Here is a 12,953-nt window from a genome sequence, read left to right on the forward strand (position 1 = left end):
TGAAAGGGATAGAAAAAAAAAATTTTTTTACAGAAACTTGTTCTGTGCTAATAAAAAAGGTGATATCCTAGGGGGAAAAAGAAGTAGCATTGATGAGAATATAGTTAAGGTTGTACTGTAATGCAAATGAAGCGTTTTGCACAAACGTTTTTGAGTGTTTTTGACAATGTGATCTTTTTGAAAATTTTAAGGAAAAAAGAAAAACAGCAGAAAAACAATTCAATTACTCAGATGTGAGTGATTCCCTCATGAATCATCATTAACATTTAGAATCACAATTTCTGTCATTTGTCCTATTGGAATGGCTAATGGGTTGCAGTCTCTTCTATGCACCAACCACTCACAGGAAAAAAGGATTTAATTGCTAGTAGATGTCATGGATACTAGCTGAATAGAAAGGAGTGCTGGCATTTGTGGATTATTATTTCCATTCTATGATCTAGGGAGATTGTATTGTGTATTTAAAATGCAATGTATCATTGTGCCTTGTCTGTTCTGCTGTCCTGTTGCACTGGGCCTGTAGAGTCTCCCCTGCTTTTCTTTCTTTCTTTTTACCCCAATCTCATCAGCTTGTTTCCAAGTTAACTAGTTTTCTGAAATACACAGCATGGGTACCACCAATTGATGGTACAACTGGCAGAATTTATCTGCTCAGTGCTGGTGCCACAGCAGCTCCTGGGGGCCAGAACTAGAAACTGCATAAAACATCTCTAACTGCCAGACATATCTTTTCCTGATTGAAAGGATTCTCAGCTGATCTGTAGGAGGGATGTCTGTTGATGGACATGGAGGAAGTGTGGGAGTCAAATTTAAGTGAACTATATGAAGCATAATGGTGCTACTCTCTAAAAAACTTATTTGGAGCATAAGCAAGGCTCAGGTTTTAGAGCTTTGTATCTTGGCCAAAATTTGGCAGATTTTCAGAAGGCTGATATCAGGCATGGCTCTGACAGTCCAACCTCTTACAGCAGAGAAACCCCTCTTTCCTCTCTCACTGTTTCTCCCAAAGTATGCAGAGAAAATAACTTCTCAATAGCTTTATGATTAAAAAACAAACAAAAGAAAACATAACAAAGAAGGAGATTGCTATACTTAAACCCCATATTCAGAACAGCTGTAATATTTAAGTTGAAACTCGACAGAAAAAAAAATTCAGCCTGACACGGACAACCAGCAAGAAAAAATTCAGCTTGAGCACTTAGAGTTTGGCAAAGTTATAAACGACTAAAAGCAGGGCCCTATAATGGAAAGTGTTAAGTTGAACTGTTAGAGAAAGGAACAATAACATACAAGAAATACATTATATGCACACACTTAAACATAAGCAACATACAGATAGCATGGTATGATGATAATAGAGCAGATACCAGAGGAGCTATTGGATCCTGGTGTTGCTGATCAAGTACACAGTGATGAGAGGCAGAATTTAATTAGTCAGCACTTCTCCTTGTCTCCCTTTAAGCTCTGCTGTTCGGGGGACAATGTAGTTATAAAGCACCAGAACTCCCTACCTGGCCACAGTGAAGAGGTTTCCTTTAGGCCAGTATATTCCAGGAGAACCAAGCAGGGTTTGGCCAGTGTGTTTGTGGTTATGTGCACTTGCTTCAGGACCCAAAATTAAACTCAAGGGATGATGTAATAGCAAGAGAGTAACAGCTGTGGAAAAGTTTGCCCTTTGCCTACTCTGTTCTCACCAGGCATGTGAGCACCTTCCTGTGCTTGAGAGAGGAAAGGATGTGAGAGATTTTTGTATGCAACAATTTTTATCTGTCTGTTTTACTTCATTGGATTATAATGGAAAGTAATATTTGAAATGCTCACTGGTTTTAGCTTAACTAAACAAGTCATGTCAGAACCAACATTATTATTCAACAAAATCGTGGGGAGGGCTTCTTGTCATCTCCCTATGCAGTAAAAATAGCTTTAAGATGCCATTTCTTCTCCTGAAAGCTGTGTTTAGATGGCATAGGCTTTTCACTACTTCTTTTTGGCATGGTATGCACATACTGTAGTAATCCATTTTTTCATCAGCTTGTTGCTAATAATGAGCCGCCTAAGCTCTGAAAATCTCCCTCTGCTGTTAGATGTAGAAGAATGCTTAGAGGATTTGGGGATGTCAGTCATCATCTTGTTTTTTAGCAGGAGTGTGCGTATGTGTGTTCAGGGATGAGGGGAAGAGAGCATGAGTTGAAGTTCAGAAATTACACTGTGTGTGTGGTCTGAGGTTATTTCTCATTTCATGAAATGCACGCTTCATTCCTGGCTCAGGCATAACTTGCACGTCATTGAATAAATCCCTTATCCACTTTCCAAAACACTGAAGAGATTTGAAAGGGCACTGTGGGTGGACTGCTACTATCAGCAAAAGCAAATAAGCTGACTTATTTAGCTAAGCATTTTTTAATACTTAAACATAATAACTTTCAGCAGCACTTGAACAGTTGTGGCCAACCAAGGGAAGAGAAGGGGAAAAAATGCAGAAGTTTATGTGGTCACACCTTAATTAACACTGAAGGCTGGATTATAGTTCATGATGTGTAAAGAAGCCGTCTGATCAGCCCAAGGAGTGCACTGGAGCATGGCTAAATGAACTGGCTGCACTGCTCAGAGTCCCCTGTAGTGTGCTGGTGGTAGTTTTTTTCAGGATTTAACCTTCCCCAAATCAGATGTTTGGCAAATCCACTATAGTAACCCCTAAAAAGATGAATCCAATGATTCCTTTTGTGTCAGGCTGTTTTGGTGTCCATTGTAAGTAAATGGTGCTACTCCTGGAAAACCACAGGTGTTCAGCAAAAAATAACAGTTGTACCAAAGACTATTTCAGTACTAAATCTCAGCATTCAAAATAAATGATGGTTTCTCTCATGGTAGAAAGAAAAAATGCAGTTATAATGCTAATGAACCAAACCAGCAGCTATGGGTGAATGACATCTAAATGATGGGACAACAGGGATCCTGACACAATGTTACTGTTCTAATTGGAAGTGATTTAGCCAGTTTAAGGCTGCAATTTTGTTTTCAGTCCTGTAGACTATCACTGGTCTTGATAGACTTACTTTAAATCAGCAGTGCTGCTAAGCCACCACTGCCCAACTCATATGTTTATAGAATTAATTTCAATATCTGTCTGAACAAAGTCGTAAAAATCTTTCAAAGTGAATCCTCAGACTGTGATCTTGAAGCCTGAGAGTAGGGTCTGTGAAAGGTGCAGGGTGAAGCACTGTAATATCTTTCAATCCAGTGAGTGACAGGTGTGGAGCTGCGTATATACTGTTGTTTACAGGTTGGATGGAGTTTTGTGGGGGGTCTAGTGGATGGTGTCTCTGGCAGGAGAGGTGGAAGCTTTAAGGTTCTCTCCAACCTAAGCCATTCTATGTTATTCTTTATCTTCTTGTCCTGAGTCTCATCTCTTAAAGTAGAGTACAGGGCTATCAGCCTTTGCCAGAGAGAGATTCTGTTGCACTGTGGCGTTAGAGGGGAAGTACTTGGTTTGAAGGTGGAGGATTTTGCTGAGTCTTTTTCAATCCAAAGAGCAATACTGAATACTTCTCATCTGCCAGTGCCAGTGTCTTGCCTTGTTAGAGTTTGCTAAGTGGCTTCTAGTAGCCTATATCGGAGATCCAGTGAACAAGGCTGTCCCAGAGGTCTCATTTTCTGAATAAACAATAAAGAAATGAATGTCAAGAGGCTGGTGAAGAACAAGGGACCAGGAAAAGGTGCTTGATGTTTTCATTTCCTTCAGTACATCAACAATTCTTACTTTCCCAGTGCAGGCTGAAAAATGCTGAACTTCCAAAGCCATGTCCCTTGGCTTCACAGGATGTGGCAAAGAAGGAAGAGCAGGCAACACTGCTCATTACTTATCTGTGTCCATAGCACAGCACTGCTCTGTGGAGGCAGAGGGTAGGCTTCGCCTTCCTTTTGATGTCTAATCTGCATCTGTCTCCAGTTATCTTCACCTCAAAGAGAAAATTGAGGCACAAGGTGAATATATGTACTGGACCAGAGTTGCCAGAGCCCTGATCTGCAAAGCCCCTCTTCCTTTGTTAGACTGTTTGTCATAGTGCAGCATTTCTTCCACTGTGTTAGTTGGCTGGCCAAACAGTGAGCACAGAAGAGGAGACTTGAAGCACTTGGTACAGAAATCTCCAAAATCTGTGCAGTTATGACCTACGCAGGCTAGTCAACACAAGCTCAGCAAATATCTAATTAAAACTTAATTTTTAATTTAAGGCTAAACAGATATGTAAAAATTAATAAGCTAGCTGAGGGGGAAAGGTAGGATCCAAAGAAATGCTTAAGGTTTCCTGCAGGCCAGTCACAAATGGTACAAATTGTGTTCTGAATAGTATAGAGCTGCAGTGTGGTATGAATTTCATTGGTGTTTACCCTGGCCTCAGACAACAGCAGTTGATGTGGAAGCGCTCCACATTTTCACCAGCTCTTAAGCTGAAATTCATCTTGTGTTGTTGTTTATTTAGTCTGACTAGTTCTGGACAAGGTGTTTGCCCCTCATGCGTTTGTGCTTAATGCACAGCACGTTTGGCTGCTGAATATGGGACTTTTCTTGACAGTTGTCTGCATTAGTGTCAGGCTATTAAGACAAAGCTGTGCTGCCAGACCTCCATGACACTGTCCAGACAAGGCTTTCCCAGAGTTGGATGAGCCTAAGATAAAAAAAGGAGAAAAAACATTTTCATGAAATCAATGCCGGTTTCAAATAATGCACTATGAAGTGCTCCTACTTGTGAAGCTAGCAATCAGAAAACCTCTGCCAGGAAGAAGGCTCTGAACCAGCTCCTATTATCAGACCTGACATACAATTCTTGGTGGTAAATGACCACATTACTCTCTGGGGACTGTGGGTGTCAAAGAAAAGATGCACTTGAGAAAAGTCACTGGCTGAAAACAGGGCATGTTTTGAACACTAGAGGTAGTTTAGTAGCCCAAACCTGTTTCTGATTAAAATCAGAGGCCTTCAGATGAATGGAATGTAAACCACATACCAATTATTGGAATCCCATAAAGGAAACTCCCTTTTCTGTCTGTCTATCCATCCATCCATCTGCCCACCCACACAAGTACAGTGGTCTCCGAAATATCACTTTTTAGAAATGATGGAAAAATTCGATGCTTGCTTCATTTTCCTTACCTCCCAGGTGCTGGATGACAACTGAAGAGATGAAATTGCAATGAAGCCACTTGAACACTTATCAAAGAAATGGACCTACTAATTAAAAGGATAATATTTCCTGGCATCGAGACAAAACACACAAAGCTGGATCTCAAGGCCTTCCTCAAGCAAACTTCTCTGGGAGTGCGGCTGTGTGAGGGCTGCAGAAACAAGCCTTGAAGTAAGACCTGCTCCAAATGAAAACATTAGATCAGCGTGCATGTTCTTCCCTAAAACTAAGGCACGAGTATACCTTTTTCTTTTGCCAGGTCTTACATTGATTTGCATTCCCATTTCACTTTATATTGAGGCTGTTCCGAGTATTGATTACAGCAATTAATCTTTGCACAACTTCTGTGGAACAGGACGTGTTTCTCCCAGATCAGTTGTAAACTGTATCTATTTTATAGATGGTAAAACCAAGACATGAAAATTCGGAGACAAGCAAATCATGCCAGAGTAAAGCAGCATCCTGTTCCTGGCTCTATCCACAGTACAGTTTCCCCTCACTATGTGCTAATCTCACAAATGCTTCTTCAAGGAGCAAATATTACTGTCACAAATGAGGGAGGTACATGTTTTAGTACTTTGTACTAACACCTGTGATCCTACACACAGAATTCAGATTACAATAAATGTAATACTATAGCAAGCTCTTTATGTTCTTACTGTAATTGTGGGACAGTTCAGTCTGAGTACAAAAGGCAGCCTTTGGACAGATGGAAGGAGTTTTAAATGTTAATAATTTGGGTAAGAATTGGTTGTACTGTAGTATTATAGTCTTATGCATGGTAACTGTTTTTTGATACTTTGCTGGCCTCTAGAGGGATAACTTATACAAAAGCTGAAATAGTAGCCTGGGGGTTTAAAGCATTATAGCCTACTCTTCAATCTGTCTTGCCAGGTAATGCTTTTCTATTTTGCAAGGCTTTTAAGCAGCGAGACTTTCTAGCTCTTTGGAAAAACCTTTCTTTTCTTTCTCATTTCTACGATTTTCCTTCTGCCTGGGCAATTTCTTCTGCTTGAAGAAATAAGAGTAGAATATACTGGCAATAAACACCTCTCAACCACTGAAGTGAGAAGCTCTGCTGAAAATGTGCCAGAGAGGTACGTGAGAGAGAGAAATGTGGAAAACAGAATACAACATTTTATCTATAACTTTTATTTGTACTTCAAAATCTCCTGAATGATGAGTCTTCTCATGAATCTCGTCACACTCAGTGTGAAGTGTGACACTAGGGTGTAAAAAAACAAACAAACAAATGAACCATTGCTCTGAAATTCTCAGAAAGGAGCATATTTTCCTTGTCTTTTTTTTTCTGATTTTTCTACATCCTTTAAGTTTTTGATATATTTTCTACTTCATTCCCAAGTTCTACATTTGTTTTTCAGGATATACGCATTAAACCTGAGAAAACACTGAACAGAAAGGTTAACTGCTTTCTGATGAGAACTGCTAATGGTTTATGAGCATTAACTGCTCTCAGGGAACATTGTGATATTCTTCAATCTTAAGCATGCATTTTGTTTTGGTGTACTTTTCTGTAAATTTACAGCATGGCAAGCATCTTTGTACTTTTGAAGCCCTGAATTAATGCTCCAAAGTCATCTGTAGCCTTTATCTCTAGCACAAGCAGCACACATCCTCCAATTCCTCAATTCTATCTTAGCCCACTGCCTGCCCTCCAGATGGTTGGTTTATAGCCCAGTTGAAACATTTCTTGTTTACTGATGATATCTCTTACTGTCCTGTTGGCAGTTTTCTGCCTGAAATGAAGTTGGTTTGCTAGACCTCAACCCAAATGAATTTTTGTTCCCTCTATGCCTACTAGAATGGTGATCATAGAATATGCTTATAGTATTTTCTCCTTTTCCCTTTAAGGTGAATGTCAAGAGGTTCAGTGTAGAGATGAGCCTCATCTAGAGATAATTCTGATGTCAAATGCTATTTTAACATTTAAGTTGGCATACTTATTGACCAAATTCTCACACACAGTTCTTTGCCAGTTCATGCCAGTTCAACAGTTTCACACAGTTCCCGCTTATGCACATTTGGCAAATGTTACCAGGTGCAACAAAATGTTGAGTAAAGTCTCCAAGGCAGTGTGTGCATCTATCATAGGCTCTGTTAACCCTTTTTCCAGCAATAACACCAAAATAAGTCAAATATTTCAGTAATCCAGATGCCAGCTAGAGCAAATCTCATCTTGACTTTGGTAGGATTAGATCCCATTTTTGTGTGGAAAAGTTCATTATTCCAGCATGGCTGCTCCCATAGAAAGATTTCCTCTAATTCCTCCCCTATACTGTTGTTCTGCACAGTATGTCATTGAAACACCAGAATTTGCACAATCATCTGTTATTTGTCAAAAGTTTCATGTACTCTTCAGTACATTCGGGATGTTATCAGATTAAAAGACTGCAGCAGAAGATAGCAACATACAAACATTTGATGAGAACTTTCAAAGTTATCTGTGTAGCTTCTCATGCTTGCTCTGTACCACTCTGTCCCACCCTGTCCCCACAAAAGACAGAAGAGATACAAAGCTGTACAGAACATTGTTCGGAGTCTATTTAGTGAACATTGTTGGGAAAAAAAAAAAAAGAAAAAAAAAGCCTCTGAACAGAAAGGATTAAACAAAGGAAATTCTGACTGGTTCAGTTAAGAAAAATAAAGGAACTGTATGTATCTGCAGAGTTTCAGTGCTATTTTGCAGACTTGGTTAGTGCATAGTATGCAAAAGGAGGCAATCAAAAAGGAGCTATTGGCTCTTTTGGCCCCAAAGTGCGCACTAGAAATTACTGGCTTAGATCACAACTAAAAATGCCAGGGAACTGCAACAGTGACATGTCTTCTGTGCAACAAATAACTGGGATGAGAGAGAAAGCACAAAGACCACATTCAAGGACGGTGTCCTTTTGTAGTGGGAAACAGCCTCACAGTGCAAATGCTCATTGGTTCAAAGGAACCTTGAAGAAACTTCTAGAAACTGTGGCAAATTCAAAAAATATACATGTTGATAGTGGTCTTTCTGGAAGACAATACGAGGGTATTTTTGATTCATCAGCTTGCAGGTGACAACACAGAACAGGCTGAGATGCTGTAGCAATTCTACAGCCGCTGCAATGACACAACTGTAATCACCTCAAAATGAGACTTAAAACAGCACTCGGTACTACTCCACTGTTCCCTTAACTTCACAGCCAGGCTACCAAAGACACCCAAGGAGCGAATGTGCAAAAAGTCTTGATGCTATGAGCATCTTAAAACAGGGAAATCCTTCTTTTTCTCTTGGGTATTATTACTGACAAGGTCACATGTAGTTGTAAAAAACCTGGGCTTAGAGCTGTGCTGTGAAACACAGGAGTGAAGCATTCTCTGGCAGGGAGAGGCAGTGTTCTGCTGCAGTGCAGAATATAAAGACTTCCTGACACAGAAACTCCATGCAGTGCCATGTCTCCTCGCTGCCCCCCACCCTGAGGTCTGCTCTGAATCACCCATTATTCTCTGCAGGTATGCATGGGCACTGGAAGTTTCCTGGGCCTGAGGACTTAGGGCAAATAACAAAGAGGGAATCCCTGTTATGTAAAAATTGAGTTTCTGTTTCAAGTATGCTAGAGTTGGATCAAAATTAGTAAGTCCATGGAGGATGTGGTTTTCAAAGAAGGTATCACCTTTGCCTGAAAAGTGAACAAATGATTTTCTCATACAGAGTAGAGGCACACCAAGGGGGGGAAGGCCTCTCCTGTTCTTCCATTTTGATCTAACATGAGCAGAACTTATCCTTCAGATGCTGGAGGAACTAGACACCTACTAAGAGTTGCTTGTTGAAAATGGTATTCTCTCCCTGCAAACAACCAACTTCTGAGTCTTTTAGGTATACATGAAAGGCCTTCTATGAAGGACAGAGAAATATGGTTGTTTGTGGCATCAATTGTTAATTACAGTCATATCAATCCACCAGTCAACCTTGAAAATATCAGTTACTTGCCAGTGGAAGCAGGAGGCACCAAGAGTGACAAGAAACTTGGGATGGCCATTTGATGGCATATTCTGATATGGTGGTGCAACATTTAGTATGGCCCCATATTGTGATGACACATGGATCGACTAGTGCACAACAGGTGGTTATAGCTGCTTCTTGTTGAAAACAAGTTAGAGTAGCCAGGCTGTATTTTCAGATGATTGTTTCTGTCAAACACAGGTCTCACGCATTAAGGAACAGTGAAATCTTGCGAAGATTTTGACCCAACAGTTCCAAGAAGAATTACTGTACATTTATATATATATATATATATATATATATTTATTTTTATATATATATATATACATATATATATATATATATATTTATATTTATATATTTATATAAATGTATGAACGTAATTGTATGCAACTAAGGGGAAAAATTTAATGCCTTGTAATTTCTAATATCTCCTTTGTAGTTTCAGTGTTTAAGGCTGGAATGGACCATTAGACCCGTTAGAGTTCATGCTTTTCATTGTGAAACAAAACATACTTTGGATACAGGAACTTTAAACATCTTTTACCCTGTTTTATGCTTTCAAGATTGGCAGAGTGACATGCTTGAATAGCCTTCAGATGATCATTATACTCAGCAAATCTTGTTAACTGGATCCCAAATGTTCCTATATAATTTTTCATATTTTCTATATCAAGAACACAAGACATTGGAAGAGACATTCTATCATCCTTTCTTATTTGTTTGCATATGCTTTCAGAAACAAGAAATCTGATTTCCAGTAGACTTTTTTGTTTTGTTTTGTTTTGTTTTAATCACCTGGAAACTGGAATACTAACATGCACACTGGATATATATTTTCCAGATTCTATCCCCTTATCTTGCCAAGTTAGAAATTGTTGAATACAGAGTTCAGCTTTCCTGACTCAATTTTTTCTTTAGTGAGATTGTAGAAATTCTCTGAGAAAGGGAGAGAACCCATTACAATGACAGGATAAAACTGGTATTTTCCATTTGCAGGAGTAACTGTTTCTGGTAACAGTCTGAGTGATTCTGTTCAGAGCACTGAATGCTTAGCACAAGGGACAGGACTATTTAATGAAGAATACTATCTTTTTTTAGCTTTTATTGTTAAGGGAAATGGATGGTATTGAATCTAGTAGAACTTAGTGTCATGAAATGCTGTCAATGGAGGTGGTGTATGGAAAGTGTAAGATGCCTGCTAAGGTTAAAAAATCTGAAAAAAAAAAAAAAGACAAAGAAAAAGCCACAAATCTTAGGCACTCAAAATAGATAGACCCTTTGGACATTAATCAGTCAGTGCTTTAATTCCCATCTTTTATAATAGACCCTCATTTCAGAGTTTCATGTCATTGCTATCTGTGGAGTTATGAAGTGTTATAACAAGAAGTAAAACAGAGGGACCTGCAAGCTACTTAGCAATCCTTTATTCAGAGTTTTGTCTGAATTATGCAAAAGGAACACACAGAACAACAGGAATGACACAAACTTGTAACTAGCATCTTGGTCCGTAAACCCTCACTATACTACAAGGCACACACACACAAGTAAACTAAAGGAAGATTTTATGAGTGTTAGAGGTTCTGGTGTTCTTTAAAGACTAGAATCCCCAGCTTCACTGTGTATTTTCAGTTCTACATGTGTGCACTATGCATACAAAATATCACTGTTCTTAATATCTCTGTGTTTCAGTCCTTACAGTCCTAAACCTAATTGGAGGATCCTAAAATATTTCTTATATTTGTAAGCTTATCTTTCTCTGGAAAAGTGTTTGTGAGGTTTCTAAGTGATTTCATCTTTTATGTCTAAATAATTGGAATCAGTATTTATTTGCCCTCAAACACATAATCTCTCCTCCAAAAATCAAAAGGAAAATCAGGAGCTTCTCAGTCTGTAGCCTTGTCCTGTCATTACCTTGATTTCACTTTTCATTCTATAAGCAGTCATTTGCGGATCCAGTTGATGGTTATTTATCTTCTTTCATTTTCAACTCCCCTGCTCCTTGACCTATCCTTTTTGGGGGTGTCTTGTCTGATATTTCTATGAAGTTATTTCTCCAGTAATACTAGCATTCATAAAAATTACTTCATACTGTGTGCAAAACACTACATTCCTTTCCTAACACAGTCCTTTCTCCACAAGGTAAGCATGCCTCGCTTCAGGTTCATCAAGTACCACAGTTTTCTCTTCCAATAAAGGGAACCTCATAATTTCTAATGGCTAGCATTCAGTATATTCCTCACTTCAAAAGCAATTCTGTTGCTCTTACTCAGATTTCACTTCTTGAAGATTTTTTTTACATATAATCATCACTGGAAAAGAATAAGGTTGACAAGAGACATGATGTATTTAAAGTACCTATAAGGATATGGATGAAAGATACCACTTACTGTCAGCCTGAGGGTTTAGGTTTCCCTCCTAAAGGCTATCCATGTAAAAAAAGGAATTTGCAATATACTACTGTGGCAACCAGAGATTTGTAGGACATTTCTCATCCACCACACAGAAAATTGATTGATTTGTAAAGAAGCCAGTGAATCTCTTGCTTCTTCATGCTCCTCATCGGATGTGTGATTCTTCCTTTTGCTTCTGGTCTTTAGTTCATACAGAACAAATATGGTGTCTTTAGGTAAAACAGGAGACTAGGGAATTACTGGGCTCTTCAGGATTTGCAGCTTCCAGATGTTTTCCACAACTATTCAAAACTGAGGTGCTGTGTGAATGGATTTCATTTTCTCTTTCTACAGTACACTCTTGTGCTGCTTTGCCCCCTTTTCCTTTGTGTGGTATTTGAGATGGCTTAAGGTAAAGGCATATATCGTCTATCCATTTTTATTGTGGCTCTGGATTTAATCAGTGCTGTTAGTAATTGAGTGAGCTTCTATGTCTAGTAGATTTTACAAACTTCTTTTATGCTGACTAGCTATGTCTTTTTTCAGCAAAAAATGCTGGATCAAATGAAACAGAAATTGTCAAATTAATTTCTGAACCCTGCTAATGAAAAGGAATAATGTGAAAAAATAAATCATTACTTTGAAAAGACCTCTATGTTTTGTCTCATAAAAGAGCCTTCAGATGTTCTTTAGTTTTAACTATATTTATTTTTATTACTCTTCTTAATATCTAATAATGAAACCTTCTATTTATGTACTTCATCTTCAAAGTGCCTTGAAAATATTTGTTATCTTAACATCTGGAGTATTGGATGTCCTTCCACCATTCAAAGTGTCTCCCACTACTACACAAGATAATCTGATGTCTTAAATGATTCCAGCACAACTTTGCCATGTGCCAGACTCCTGGGAATGATGATTTTGCATCAACTTTAACCTCATGTCCTATTTGCTCAAAAGTTTGGAGTATATTTCAGATATTCTTGACTGTTGATTCAAGCACACAGTAGTAAAACAATACACTTCAATAACAGAATTTCAAAAACAGAATTTGATTGTTTTATAACTGGAGGTGTTTCTTTAAATATATATTACTTGATAGTCTTAATTCAGAATCTTGTACAAATCTGATGCAGCACAAATGTATACTGAGATCTATTGCTCCTGCTGGAATTGCTTACTAGACTGTTTACTGTGTTCTCCCTTTACTAAAGTATAGTTGCATTTATTTCCAGTGGTTGATTTTTCCCACCAAGCCTAATTACAAGAATTGAATGCCTTCCTTTTGTCTGAGTTGATGACTTCCATCTTCTTCCATAGGATTTACAATTTGCTGGTAAGAGGTGTTCTGAGCAAAACAAGTGATCACAACAGATCACCTCA

The 12,953-nt window shown here is 38.5% G+C and overlaps 1 protein-coding gene across 1 annotated transcript in view; it reads right to left on the reverse strand.

The window, feature by feature from the left end:
• LOC136054295 (carbohydrate sulfotransferase 14-like) overlaps positions 1 to 12,953 on the reverse strand; it is a 32,062-nt gene that overhangs the window by 3,484 nt on the left and 15,625 nt on the right.

This window comes from Cyrtonyx montezumae, unplaced genomic scaffold (genome assembly GCF_038088225.1).
Source record: "Cyrtonyx montezumae isolate F1298 unplaced genomic scaffold, pur_monq_1.0 scaffold_36, whole genome shotgun sequence".
Taxonomy (NCBI): domain Eukaryota; kingdom Metazoa; phylum Chordata; class Aves; order Galliformes; family Odontophoridae; genus Cyrtonyx; species Cyrtonyx montezumae.